General features: G+C 39.2%; 1 pseudogene; it reads right to left on the bottom strand.

The window, feature by feature from the left end:
• Positions 1–12,427: 12,427 nt before the first annotated feature.
• Positions 12,428–12,545, bottom strand: LOC126274433 (5S ribosomal RNA; annotated as a pseudogene).
• Between the last annotated feature and the right edge of the window lie 752 nt (positions 12,546–13,297).

Below are 13,297 nucleotides of genomic sequence, written 5' to 3'. Positions count from 1 at the left end.
TCTTCCTAGATTTCGTAAAGCATGGTGCAGTGAAATGCTCAAATGTGACCTGTCAATCGGATGAAACTTTTACTGTGTATATCTAGTAGAAGAAAGTGCTGGTTTTCCGTATACTTTGCTGAGGTACACCTTTAGCCAGTCCTGTTACAGAAATCAAATATATACCTCATGTTCTATTTTCAAATGACTGCTTTCAATTTTCTGTGCTCCGGCTGTTTTCTGAATATACAAGAAACTACTCTGGGAAATTAAGATTCTTCACGATTGGAAAACATGTAATAGTGTGGTTTGGTAAGTAAGGAGAACCGAGGCTGCGACAGTGTAAGTGCAGGGTACAGCAAAAATTTTTTTTTCTTTGTTTCCAGAAACAGATTGGGTAGCTTACACTGACTAGCCAAAACATTACGACCGTCTATTTACAAGTTATTTGGTCCACTTCCGGAACGCTATTCAGCACTGATTCTACGTGCCATGGATTCAACAAGTACTTGCGGCTTGGTGGATTTCCATAAGTTTCTGGTACCACATGCCTACGTAGAAGGTGACACACTTCCCCGTAATTTACGGGTGGCTGGTCTGTGTGCACGGAGCTGGCGGCCGATAGAGACCCAGTTCGGTTTCATCGAATTCAGGTAAGCCGTATTTGAGGGACAAGACTTCACCATTAGTTCACTGTCATGCTCCTCAAACCACTGCAGCATGATTCGGCCTTGTGACACGCTCAGTTATTCTGCTGAAGATGCCATCGCAGTTGAGGAAGACATCAAGAATAAGGGTTTACTTGTGGTCCCTTATAATGTTCACGTAGTCCAAAACGGTCATGATGATTCCGCTTATTACCGCAGGTCCCACGTAAGCCTAGGTGAATGTCTCGCATAACATAATGCTGCTCCCACCGCCCCACCCCCGTGGCGCACTACAAGCTTCGAGCAGCAGATCGCCTAGATGATGGTGTATTTGGACACGACCATCGACCTTGTTTGGATATAAAGAGATTTCATGTGTCCAGACGACACGATTTCATTGATCTGCGGTCCTGTCACGATGATTACGCTCTCCCTGTAGTCATAATTCATGATGTTGTTGGGTCAACAAAGGAATACGTAGGTGTCCTCTGCTGCGAAAAACCATGTTCAACACTGCGCATTGCGCGTTGTGTGCCTGCGCCAGCTTTGTACTGTATCAGCTCTGCCACAGATAGGTACCTGTGTTCTGTGATGAGGCATGAAGATCCAACTTCTTGTCGCCTACTAGTGGTTGCAGCAATATTAAATCACTTTCCATATATTCTCACAAGAGTAGCTCGCGGAAATGCAGACAAGTTCGTCATTTCCGAGACGTTCGTTTCCAGGCACTCAGTTACAACAATCCGGCTTGCATCAAAGTTTGGTTAAGTAGATGGATTTCCGCATCTGCACCACATATCGTCATTATAATGATTGTCCATTCGTCTCTGCTCTCCTCACATACTTCTCGTACTGCATCTTGTGCCCAAAATGCCACCAGGAAGCATACAGTATAGCTGTGAGCAGTAGCCATAATGTTTAGGCTCGTACAGTAAGTATACACTGGTAGCATATAGAGAACAATTAAGTAACTTACTTTTTTATAAACAAGCTGAAAAATATGAGTACTAAAACAGACCATAGCAAATGTTTAGTCAGAAATTGATCGCAGCAACAATTAAACTTGAAATAATGAAGCAAAATATGAATTTACATGCAGTCTCTGCAATGTAAATAGAGTACTGAAACTGAGACTCTAAACAAATATCTAGATAGGCTTTTATTACACCTAAGTTTGACTTGAAATCTAAACTTTTGCAATGCAATAAAACAGAGAAAATTCAGATACCCGATAAAACTCTTCAGCGTTTGTGACTGCAATGTCAACAATAAAAATCCGACATGTCAGCGATTTTTGCAAGACGAGCATCATGACTTCAAAAGATATGGCCTGATCTTAATAGGAATGGGAAGGGTAGACTGGCTGGAATGACAGGAAAAGCTTTAAGAATGGGGGGAGACCTATTCATGGGAGTACTTTTTTACGCTAAGATCAATGCCCAATCATCGTAGATTAATTGAAATTAAGCTTAATGAGAAGTTCAAACAAGCAGGTACTAGATGTGAGAAAATATCACAAAATTCGCATAACACTACGGTGAAAAATAATATTAATATATCACAAGATTCACATGAAAGTACAGAAAAAAATAATGCATTAGAATATCAGGGGACTAAAAACAAAGCAGGTGAGCTTCTTGTTTGTTCAGAAGATTTAGAATCTGAGGGTGGAGTATATGTACTACGTCTATCTGAACATCATATAGTCACAGGTATGGAAATGGCAAATGCAGAAGTACAACTTTCAGCACATGTAAGTAGAGACACTATGGAGAGAGGAAGAGTTGTTGTATATGTTAAAATCAGTCACAGTGTGCCAAATTTTTAAACTAAATAATTTTGCGTAGATCAACAAATAGAAACATGTTCATGTGAGATTAAACTAAATAATAGCACTTTTATAAATGTAGTTGTGTATAGGTCCCCATTAAGAATTTCACAATTATTTTTGAGAAACTTGGATTCTTTGTTGTCCTATCTGTCAGACAGAGAAAAACAAATAAATGTTTGTGGATATTTCAACGTTTTCTGAAAAATTCCGATAGAAACCTAGAACTTGAGGTATTAATTGGATCATTCAATTTGACATTAGTTATCGATTTTCCTACTCGGCTGATACAGGAAAGCAGCACACCGAGGGCTAATGTTTTCATAGGCCAAAATAAATGTAGTCAAATTAAATGATGTGTCTGATCTTGATGCCAGAGCTAGTTACAGTATATTATATAGCTCCATGCTCTAATGCCAAACAATCCTCGAAAATAGTGCGTTCAATTAACGATTTAAAAATTCAAAATTTCAGGGGAAGCTTGCAACAGTTAGACTGGGATGAGGTGTACAGGGAATATGTTGCTACTTTAAAAATTAACCTATTTAATAATACCTTTGGGAATATATTTTAAGACGGTTTCCTTAAGAAAACAGTGAAATATAATTCTAAGAAACCATGTAATAACGTATGGCTTACTAAAGGGATAAAATTTCTTGTAAATTGAAATGGGAAATGTATCTTATAGCTAGGAAGAGTAATGACACCTAAACAGTGAAACAATAATAAAAAGTACTGCACTGTATTAAGAAAAGGTATTAAACGTCTAGAAGTATTTCCATTATATCTGAGATTAGCACATGTGATAATAAAAGTAAAACAATTTGCAATATTGTGAAACTGAGGGCAGAGGGAGACTGTACTTCTATTAGACACAATGAAAAGTTTGTTAACAAGAAGTCATAAGTAGAAAAGACTTTTAATAATCATTATTAAGTGTTGTAGATAAAATAGGATCCATCTATTCATTAGAAAATGCAATGCATTATATGGAAGAAGCAGTACATATGCAGTTTCATAAAACTGAAATTCAACCCACCTCTCCCACTGAAATTAGTACAATAATAAATTCATGCAAAAGAAAAAGCTCACATGGAATTGATGACATATACAACAGAGTACAAAAAGCTGGTTCCCAATAAATAAGTAGGATTCTCAGCCACACATGTAGTAGCTCACTGAAACAGAGCATTTTTCCTGATAGACTGAAATACTCCATTGTTAAACCATTGCATACAAAAGCGAACAGATCTGATGTTAACATGTATTGCACAATCTCACCTCTGACAGCTTTATCCAAAATTCTGGAAATGTAATGTATTTAAAAGTATAGTCTTATCTTTGTCAAAATGAAGTATCAACGAAGTGTCAATTTGGTCTCTATAAAGCCTTTCAACAAAATATGCTGTACATACTTTCACTGACTGGATATAAAATTGATTGAAAAATCGATAATCCCCCATTGGGATATTTTGTGATCTCTCAAAGGCTTTTGATTGTGTTGATCATGAAATTCTTCTACATAAGCTTAAGTGTTGTGGTACAATTGGGACAGTGCAAAAATGATATATTTTGTACTTCACTGGAAGAATGCAGAAGGTTGAAATTAACAGTATATATACTCTGCAAAAGCCAACAGTCTTCTAACTGGGGAACTATCCAGAATCGTGTCCCACAGTGTTCAGTCTTGGGTCCCTTATTGTTCTTGATATATATTAGCGGCTTCCCACTCTATATTCATGAAGTTTCAAAGCTAGTTCTTTCCGCTGATGATACAAGTACAGTAATCACACCCAACAAACAAGTATCAGTTGAGAAAATTGCGTATAACGTCTTTCAGAATCATTAAGTGGATAATAGACTATGAACAGAATTATGACGCTAGGGCAAAATGGTTTAGATTTCTGGGTGTGTACATTGACGAGAAATTGAATTGGAGCAAACACATCGATGATCTGCTGAAATGGTTAGGTTCAGCTACTTATGCTATTAGGGATATTGCAAATTTTATTGACAAATATAACAATAAATTACCCTACTGTGAATATTTTTACTCACTGCTTTCATGTGGCATCATACACTATTGGCCATTAAAATTGCTACATCAAGAACAATATCAGATGATATATGGGTATTCATTGGACAAATATATTATTCTAGAACTGACATGTGTTTACATTTTCACGCAATTTGAGTGCATAGATCCTGAGAAATCAGAAGCTAGAACGACCACCTCTGGCCATAATAAAGGCCTTAATACGCCTGGGCATTGAGTCAAACAGAACTTGGATGTCGTGTACAGGCACAGCTACCCATGCAGCTTCAACACGATACCAAAGTTCATCAAGAGTAGTGACCGGCGTATAGCGACGAGCCAGTTGCTCGGCCACCATTGACCAGACGTTTACAATTGGTGAGAGATCTGGAGAATGTGCTAGCCAGGGCAGCAGTCGCCCATTTTCTCTGTCCAGAAAGGCACCTACAGGACCTGCAACATGTGGTCGTGCTTTATCCTACTGAAATTTTGGGTTTCGCAGGGATCGAATGAAGGGTAAAGTCACGGGTCGTAACACATCTGAAATGTAACGTCCACTATTCAAAGTGCCGTCTGTGAAAACAAGAGGTGACCAAAACGTGTAACGAATGACACCCCATACCATCAAGCCACTTGATATGCCAGTATGACGATGACGCAATGTCGCCGAACACTGATGCGGCCAACATGATGCTGTAAATAGAAAATGGATTCATCTGAAAAAATCACGTTTTTCCATTCTGGGAAACAGGTTCGTCGTTGAGTACACCATCGGGGGTGCTCCTGTCTGTGATGCAGTGTCAAGGGTAACCGCAGCCATTGTCTCCGAGCTGATAGTGCATGCTGCTGAAAATGTCGAACTGTTCGTGCAGATGGTTGTTGTCTTGCAAACGTCGCGATCTGCTGACTCAGTCATCGATACGTGGCTGCACGATCCGTTACAGCTATGCGGATAAGATGCCTGTTATCTCGACTGCTAGGGATACGAGGCCGTTGGGATCCAGCACGACATTCCTGTTACCCTCCTGAACCCAACGTTTCCATATTCTGCCAACAGTCATTGGATCTCGACCAACGCGAGCAGCAATTTCGCGATACGATAAGCCTCTTTCGCGATAGGCTACAATCCAACCTTTATCAAAGTTGGAAACTCGATGGTACGCATTTCTCCTCCTTACATGAGGCGCTACAACAACGTTTCAGGAAGCCACGACGGTCAACTGCTGCTTGTGTATGAGAAATCGGTTGGAAACTTTCCTCATGTCAACATGTTGTAGGTGTCGCCACCGGCACCAACGTTGTGTGAATGCTCTGTAAAGCTAATCATTTGCATATCACAGCATCGTCTTCTTGTCGGTTAAATTTCGCGTCTGTAGCACGCCATCATCATGGTGTAGCAATTTTAATGGCCAGTAGTGTATTTGATTTTTATTTCGGAAGTAAATGTGTCAACAACCAATTTGTCATTAAGAGAGAAAGTATTGCTTGCACAAAAGCATGTAATCAGAATAAAATCTGGAGCCCATCGAAGATCACCTAGCAGAAATTTAATTAAGGAGCTCAGGATAATCACGGTACCTTCGCAATACGTATATTCACTTATGAAGTTTGTAAATAGCCTTTCCCAATTCAAAAATGACAGCAACGTGCATAGCTAGAGAACTAGGAGAAATTATGATACTTACTGTTCTGGATTAAATCTCATTTTGGCACAGAAAGGTGTACATTATGCATCCACAGAGGTCTTTGATGTTTTGCCAAATAGTATCAACGTTCTGAAAGATAGCCAACCTATATTTAAAAGCAAATTAAAGGAATTTCTGAACGACAACTCCTTCCCCTCAATAGATGAATTCTCAGCTATGATGTACTAACGGCAAAAAATTAATTAATTAATTAATTTGTGTAAAGGAAACGTATGTTAAAGTGACGCGTTCCACATCATTACGAAATGTGGTATTCATGATCTATGGAACGAGGATTAATGTATATATGTATAAATGTATCAACAGAATCATGTTGGCTTTCATAGAAGCAATGAGATTACCCAAACACCTAACCCTACCACAACAATACAAGAATCGTGATCCGAAATGGACTAGTTTTTCAGGCTGCAGGACGGGAGAAGTTTCGTGATGGCTAACAGCATGTTAGCATACCGTAATGGAAACACAAAGATGAGAATGACAATGATCCCTGTGGAACAATGGTACGCCCAATTGGCTAGAGATGACCTCTGTTATCTGATAGCACGGTTGCTAACTTCCAACGGTTGAGTGCAAAACGTAAGTGTCAGTAATGACTGAAAATCATAGTTGGCCAGAGAAGTAGAAAGATTGAAGGGTTTCCATAGTAACGAACGAGTATACCATGGTACCTGATTCGTCATGGTAGAAACTTGAAGAACCAGAGTAAACACGCTTTTAACTATCAAAAATCTTCTTTGTCTGTACGGACAGCCGGTCACCCGGTGACATTGTAATTTCATTAGGTAGGTCAATATCTGTCACACAAATGTGGTTGTCATCTAGTTGCTGTAGGGACCACGTTATAATCTTACATCTCGCGGCGTGCAGTTGCAGCTATAGCGGTTATAAAGGTAAGTATTGACAAAGTTATTTGTGCACTGTTATACAAATCTTAAATTTAATAGCTTTCAGCGGTGTTTGGTGCTGCTTGTGAGGAAACAAAGATGAAACAAACTTTTGGAAACGTTCGCTCTCTGTGCTTTTTAGAGTTTTCTGTGCATTGAAGACGTTTAGTAAATTTCGTGCCTTGGTTTTCAGCTGGCGTTTCTCATTGTTTCCAGTGAAATACTTCAGTAAAATTTTCATTCATAACGTCTTTGAGTGTGACAGTGGCCTCTTGAATTTTTTGTTTTAGCAAAGAATTTCGTGACGTTCTGTTGATATTGATATTAACTGTGATTTAGTGTATTAATATAAGTAGTTGCTTTCTTAGAAGGAAGAGAATTTCGAGTCCGCTATTGTTAGTTCTATAAATGGTTCTACTAGTGTAACTGAACTGAGGTAACACAGACGTATAGGCTTTTTCTGTAACTGTAAAATTTTGCCATGAGGTGGAGGTGTGGGCGCTGTCGTAAGTTTTTGAATAGTGGGTTACGCTCTGGGATTTGTTCAAAGCATTTTCATTGGAGGGAATGCAGTGGGCAAGCTAGAGGGGATTCTAGCGAGATCCTCTCCAGAAAATGCAGAATCTGTAGCAGAAATTAGTTGACACGGGAGCCAGACCGTAAGGTCTCTGTCCTTCAGGTGCAGTTACAACACGCAAAGGAGGAACTAGGTTGGTTGAGGAGGGTGAAGGGTGCTGGGAAATGGGAACTGGCAGTTGACAAGAAGGCAGCAGGGAGGAAGAGGTATTGAGAAGCTACACTGTCCATATATGCAATAGATTTCACCAACTGACGGAGTTGGGTGGAGAGGGGTCTCTTGTACCTGTAGGTGTAGAGAACATTCAGCAGTCCTCGGCAGTTAGGAGGTCTAAGTCAGTTGAAAATTCTAACACAAAGAAGAAGGTTCTGCTGCTAGGTAGTTCACACATTAGAGGTGTGCGCCAGTATTTGCAGGAAGTGTTGGGGAGCAGGGAACAGTCTTGATAGCGATGGAGAGTATGATGTGGGTGTTTACCTGGTAAGGATAGCTGCTCATATTGTTGTCACTAATGTGCATTTCGTGCAACTGCTTCAGAGTTATGATCGGCCTCATCTTAATGTTGGTGTTAGACATGTTAACATGGGGCTGGATAAGGCACTGTGGCAGAGCGCATGGGTCACATTTAGGTGGTGCTAGTTGAGTCTATCAGTAGGTCGTGTTACACTGGGCATGGCCTGCACCTCAATAGCTATGGGAAGAGAAGGCTTATAGGTGACAATGTAGCGGTTGTTAGTGGGTTCACTCATGGAGAAAATCCTGTAGTAGTTGTTGTTAAGGCTGCACATTTTTTACAATGAAGTCATCTCATAGGTACACATGCTTAAAGGAAGTCCCTCTAACTAAGGACACACCTTCAAACTACGTCATGTTTCTATGTAAAGAAGGAAATACCATATTTCATTAAAATATAAGAGGTAGTGGAGATATAGTGAACTGCCTATAGACGCTGTCTCTGAAATTATTGGTATATTGGAGCACCACTTAAATAATTTGACAATTCAGAGGCTTTCTTTACCAGGATACAGATTGGCTGGCTGTTTTGTATGCAGTTCCTTGAGGTGTTGGAGTGACCAAGTACGTAAAAAAACAGTATGCCATTTGAGCCGAAAGCCATATTTTGACACTGCTATGAACAGATATTTTAATGTTTTGCAGGGGGAATTGCATTTAGTGATATTAAACTTCTAATTGCTGTTGTTTATGGGTCCCTAACTCTGACTTCAGACCAATTTTGCTCGAGCTAGAGAGGTTTCTAGATTCACTTTACAGGAAGTACCAGAAATTAGTTATATGTGGTGATGTCAACATAAATTTTGTATATGATGGTGCAAGGAAAAGGAAGTTGTTAAGTCCCGTAAATTCATATGACCTAATGCAGACAGTGTTTTTCCCCACTACAGACCACGTGAAAAATAGCACAGACATAGACCATATATTTATTAATTCTTCATTACTAGAAGGGCATTCTGTTAGTAAAACGGTGATTGGCTTTTCATACCATTATGCACAAATTTTAACACTAAAAGGCTTTTGAACTGAAACTGTAAAACTCATCAAGGAACAAGTGTGGCAGGTGGTTTATAGTTCTAAACGGGGTACTAGCACTAAAAGGCAGTCAGGGGGATGACTTGTGGGTATGGATATCACGTAGAATAAAGCGGGAATTATAACAAAATGTTAGAAGCAGTCACAATCAATAATACTATAAAGATCGTGAAAATATTCTTAGGGAGGCAAAGAGTATGTGGTTTGCAAATAGAATAGCAAAATCAAAGGATTAAATTAAAACCATATGTTCAGTTGTGAAAGTAGTGTCTAGTCAACAGCACAAGGTCGACAATGTTAGGTCAGTTCATAGTAAAAATATATCTATTACTGGTAAATCAGATATATGTAGAGTGTTTAACTATCATTTAACTATCATTTTCTCAGTATTGCTGGTAAGTTAAATAAAAATTTTGTTTCTACAGGGAATCATGTAACTCTCTTGGCAAATACCTTTCCAAGATTGATGTGTGACATACCCCTCTGTGGTGCAGACAAGGGGAAGATGGCATCAATAATTAAATTTCCGTAGATTGAGGACTCTGATGGATATGGCAGAGTGCCTAGCAAAATATTAAAGTACTGTGCAGCACATGTTAGCCCTATATCTAGCAACATTTGTAATTTTTCCTTTGGGAATGGTTAGTTTTCTGAACGATTAAGGATCAAAATAGTAAAGCCGCTTTATGAAAAGGGAGAAAGGGATAGTGCAAACTACTGTTGACCCATTTCTGTGATATCAGTGTTAAACAAATTATTGGAAATTCTGGGTACGCAAGGATGATTGATCACTTTATATCATATAATTTGCTGTCAAATGTAAAGGTCGGCTTTTTTATTTAATTAACGTGTTTGATTATGTTGACCATAAAATATTGCTCCAGAAGTAGGACCTTTACAGAATACTGAGAGTAGCTCACACTTGGTTCACCTCTTACATTAGCAAGAGACATAAAAATGTCATTATTCACAGTATTGAGAATGACTATGATGTGGGGTCTGAGAGGTGCATGGTCAAAAAAACGAGGGGAGGGGGGGGGTGTCCCAGTGATCAGTGTTGGGGCTACTCCGGTTCCTTATTTATATAAATGATATGCCCTTTAGTTTTATGGGTGATTCTAAAATATTTCTGTTTGCTGATGACACTAGCTTGGTAGCAAAGGATGTTGTGTGCAACATTGGCTTTGTTTCAAACTATGCATTTATAACATAAGTTCATTGCTTGTAGAAAATAAACTAGCGCTCAATCTCAGTATGAATCAGTTTTTACGCTTTCTAACACACAATTCAACAAAACCCGACGTTTTAATTTCACACAAAGGGCATATGATTAGTGAAACTGAGCAGATCAAATTTAAAGATGTTCAGATAAATAGTAAATTGTCGTGGGAATACCATGTTCATGACTTAATGCTGCGGTTTTTACTATTTGAACGGTATCTGAGTTACTTATCGTTTGACACAAAAATTAGTCTACTCTGGTTATTTTCATTCGCTTATGTCGTACGCCATTATATTTAGGATAATTCGAGCTCAGAAGCGTGCGGTTCGGGCATTAAGTGGTATGAGTTTATACACCTCTTGTCGAACCCTGTTCACGAGTCTGTGTATTTTGACATTGGTCTCGTATTCCTTACCGTCATTTCTTGTTAACAATGTTACCTTATTCCCGAAAATAAGCAGATTTCACTCATTTAATAGTCGGTCGAAATCAAACCAGCATTTGGTTCAAATGATTCAAATGGCTCTGAGCACTAAGGGACTTAACGTCTAAGGTCGTAAGTCCCCTAGAACTTAGAACTATTTAATCCTACCTAACCTAAGGACATCACAGAATTCCATGCCCGAGGCAGGATTTGAACCTGCTACCGCAGCGGTCGCGCGGTTCCAGATAGTAGCGCCTAGAACCGCTCGGCCACCCCGGCCGGCCTTAATTTGGATGGGACTTCCTTAACTCTTGTGCAGAAAGGTGTGCAGTATACTTCTACGTCCATTTTCAATAAGCTACCATCAGAATTCAAAATTCTTAGTAATAATCCACGCTGTCAAATAGAATCTGATGAGTTTCCTCATGTGTCACTCGTTCTATGCCGTCGAACAGAACGTTCAAAAATTAAGCTGATTCTTGTAGTAATGTTGATTAGGTTGACTTAAATTTATGACTTGAATATTTTGGATTCTTAAACATATTAGTACTTTTGTGTTGAAATTTCATGTACTGACACGTTCCGTAACTTGGAGTTTTTCTCTTCAGTTTGGTCCTGTGGAAGTTGAAGTGTAAATAAATAAATAAAAATCTAACGCTGCCATGACTGAAAACCTTACCTCCACCAGTATTTTTAGTTTTATGGATTCGCACCAGACAGATGCTAAGGTATTGTTTATGATGACGTCAGTTTGAACGCAGACATAATATTGCTTATACACTGGTACTAATTACGAGAACTAGTTACATGATGGCAACGGTGTTACCAAAATGAGAGACAGTTAGATACAAAATGAGTTTTCCTAGTGTTACGTTTCATCATCCTAATGAAATAAAAACTACAGAGTCATATTATTCCTTCATTACGTCCTTTAGATTCGAAAAATTATTTTGCATTTGTCAAAAATTCGTCCAGTATTTGTTTTAGCAACGACTTCATTTTTCACCAAAGAAAATAGTTTAAAATATTAGTTAATTTAGCTGTGTGAGTTATAAATCTATGTATTTTTTGTGGCAACTGCTCATAGACTTCCCTTGTGTACTTGAGTCCCTAAACGGCACATTATTCTCATCCAACGCCCTGAATAATCACCCCATCTTCAGGCCACAATCGGCCCATCGGGACCATCCGACCGCTTTGTCAATCTCAAATGGTTCAAATGTCTCTGAGCACTATGTGATTCAACATCTGAGGTCATCAGTCCACTAGAACTTAGAACTACTTAAACCTAACCAACCTAAGGACATCACTCATATCATGCCTGAGGCAGGATTCGAACCTGCGATCGTAGCGGTCGCACAATTCCAGACTGAAGCGCCTAGAGCCACTCGGCCACGCTGGCCGGCTTGCATTCTCAGCTGAGTATGCGGATAGGAGGGGCGTATGGTCAGCACACCGCACTCTTGCTCGTTATGACGTATTTATTTATTTATTTAGTTTTTTAACCGGAGCCGCTTCTATTCAGCCGAAGAGCTCCTCAATTGGCATCACGAAGCTGAGTGCACCCCGAAAAATGGCAACAGCGCGTGGCAGCCCAGTTGGTCACCCATCCAAGTGCTGCCCATGCCACACAGCGATTAACTTCGGTGATCTGACGGGAACCGGTGTATCCACTGCGGCAAGGCCATTGCCTAATGTCGAGAATAAGGTAGGCTGGAACTGACGCATGTAGATTCATTCTAGTGCGTTACTTTACAGTGTTTTTACCCTATGCACCAGGATGAAGCTGTTGGTTGTGCTTTGCCACGGTGCAAAAGTATAATCCTCCGCTTGTCTAATGAACAATCCGAATATTCTGAGACCACAGTGGACCAAGGGTTCACATTTCTCACTCAACGTTTGATAACAAGCTCCAAGTTGTGCTATTATCGTCTAGTATGCACTTCAGGCATGTACATTATGACCACACATTCGTGTGTTTTCTTTTTTTCTGTTTTTGAAGAACTATTTTTTAAGAACAAATGAAATTGTCTGGAGTGTATAATTTTTTATGAAGAAGAGACTAAGGTTTACCAAAAATAATGTCATATGTTTAAAGTTTGATGAAATGAATCCGTCTTTGGTCTGACTTACTTCCCTTGTCCTCCCCTTCAACATTGTTCTTCCTCCTAGTAGCGATTATTTAAGGCGGGTCTATAAATATGTGTTGATTTAAGTCATAATAATCATGGTTTTCTTCAAACATAGTGCTATGTTCTTTAATTTTTTACCAATAATGCCCTAGGTATTGAAAGGTAACTCTAGTGAGGACAATAGAAATGTTTGAGAATTTTGGCATAACTTTAATGTTCTAACAAATTTTATTAAAAAAAGAACAGACATAAATTGTGCTAAACAAGTTATTGATTGAATACGTAAACACCTAACAGGTGGTTTAAGACAGC

The sequence above is a fragment of the Schistocerca gregaria genome, chromosome 5 (genome assembly GCF_023897955.1).
Source record: "Schistocerca gregaria isolate iqSchGreg1 chromosome 5, iqSchGreg1.2, whole genome shotgun sequence".
NCBI classification, from domain to species: Eukaryota; Metazoa; Arthropoda; class Insecta; order Orthoptera; family Acrididae; genus Schistocerca; species Schistocerca gregaria.
Note: the sequence above shows the minus strand (reverse complement) of the source record. Positions and strands in the feature narration are given on the sequence as shown.